This window comes from Lytechinus pictus, unplaced genomic scaffold (genome assembly GCF_037042905.1).
Source record: "Lytechinus pictus isolate F3 Inbred unplaced genomic scaffold, Lp3.0 scaffold_19, whole genome shotgun sequence".
Lineage (NCBI taxonomy): Eukaryota > Metazoa > Echinodermata > Echinoidea > Temnopleuroida > Toxopneustidae > Lytechinus > Lytechinus pictus.
In genome coordinates, this window is record NW_026974140.1 from 3,040,640 (window position 1) to 3,042,882 (window position 2,243).

Here is a 2,243-nt window from a genome sequence, read left to right on the forward strand (position 1 = left end):
AAGTTCATCTCTTGGCCAACATGTAAAATTGTTGCTTATAATACTTGTACAGGATTCTGTCTCATGTGTAATTCAATGATATACCGGAATCTTGAAGTGTCCAAAATGAATTAAAAGCAACAGATATTGTCACTGGATAAAACCCCAATCACTTAGTTTTTCTTGATTTACTTAAAAGAAGAAGAAAAGAACAGACATGGACTTGGGGTCACCTAATACCTCCGTCACATTTGCTCTATCCGGCGGCCCAAATACTGCGGCCGTAAGGCTAGTCGAAAACAGCCGTTTTAACATTTTTTTGTACCAGCTACATATAGGTGGCTTGAATTAAATTTAATAAAACGACCGTTTTCGACTCGCCGTACGGCCGCCGTGGAGCAAATGTGACTGAGGTATTAATACTTAATTACCTTTCATAAATCCCATATTAGCCACCATTTTATCCTTCATCCCAATGATTCATCAATTCTTCCCCTCTTACTTCAAAACATTCTTCTAAAACAAGCATGTGTCATTATTTCTTTTCTTTATCTCATACAATTCTCCCTTTCTTTTCATCTCTCAAAATAATGCTGTCTTCTTTATTCGCTTTACTTTCACTCTCACCACTGTATAATACAAACTTCAATATCTGGTATCTTATTCAAATTCTCTTCATCATATATTACTTTGATTTATTTACTACAACTTCTTCAATGTGTCTACCAGCATGTTTTTTGGTTTACTTTCTTATTGTGTCCTATTACTGAATCCTTTTTTTTTTTTATTGTGAAATGCATTTCAGCCTTTTGGCTTTAAATCACATATTGATTTCCATGTTGAATAAATCATTAATTGGATTGAATTTGAAGATATAGTTTCATACCAGCTCACTTTCCTTTTTGTTTCATTCTTCCTCCCTCATTCACTCTTAAAGGTCAAGTTCGTCTTTATTTACAATATATTCAATAGATCCACTATGTTCCTTGCAATAATGTATGTTTGAAAGTATTGTAGCTAACTCCTGGATGACAGACCATATCATCCCTACGAAATACCATACAAAAATTACAAACCATTCAAATAAATGTGAATGTCTACTGGAGTGTTGCAAGAAACATGCATTCAATTGCAAGTCAATCTTTGGGTCTTAAAATCAATCTTAAGTCTAACAATTCATTGAAAAATTTCTCTCACTGCTGATCAGTTTCTTGAAGCAAAAAGTTAAAATGGATTTGCTTAAGTTAAACAATATTAATTGTAAACTTTTAATGGAATCTGAAATTGATTGCAAATATTTTCTTACTGCACACTATTAATATGATACCAGACTCTAAGACCTTTTGTCCTCTTCTAACTGATTTATTTTCAATTGATCTAATACCAATTCGTCTTATTACCAACTCGCCTACTATCATTTGGTCTACCATCAGTTTGTCCACATGGTCTAATTGCCATTTTGTAAAATAACCAATTGGTCCAATAGCAATTTAGTCCATATACCATTTGGTCTAATTGGTCCAAGTCTTAATTTAGCGAAATGAACAAAAAGAAAATGGGTACCAATATTAGACCAACTGGTTATGAAATGAAATGGTCATAGATGAACAGGTAATTAGACAAAGTGATTATTGGACCAAATGGTTGTTCAACGAAATGTTGATGGACGAAATGGCATTAGACTCATTCAATCTTTTTTTTAAATCAAAATTGAAACAATGTTCAAAATCAGAGATCCGTCTATCTGTAAAAAGGTCGCTACTTCCACTGACAAGAGCACATCGCCTGGATGTTAGAAAGGTGGTAATTTGCATGTGTGTTGTGATTATGAATCCTTAAATTGCTGGCATAAGGGTCAGTTAGAGCAAAATATACAGTGCACTCAAGAGTCAATGTAGGGACACTCCAGCAATTTTTAATAAAAAAAAAAATTCTGTTTCAATTATGATCTAAAATGGAAATAACCTTTTGCCATTAATATGTATTATGCAAAAACATGAATTTCATTTTGGAAAGGTAATTTCAATGAATTTTCACACAAAAAGTACAGGACCAAAACTGTCTTTTCGTTTTGATTTACCAGTAAACAGAAAATCCCTGTCCCTACACAGTGCCATTGAGAGTCATGAGAGAATAATTTTTATGCCCTTCTGCCAGTCAAGACAACATCCTTCTTCCAAGCATGCAAGATGAACTTTCCAAACACAAAAATTAATGAACATCCTCACAAAATAAAATACAAGCTATTCAAAATGATAATGCAA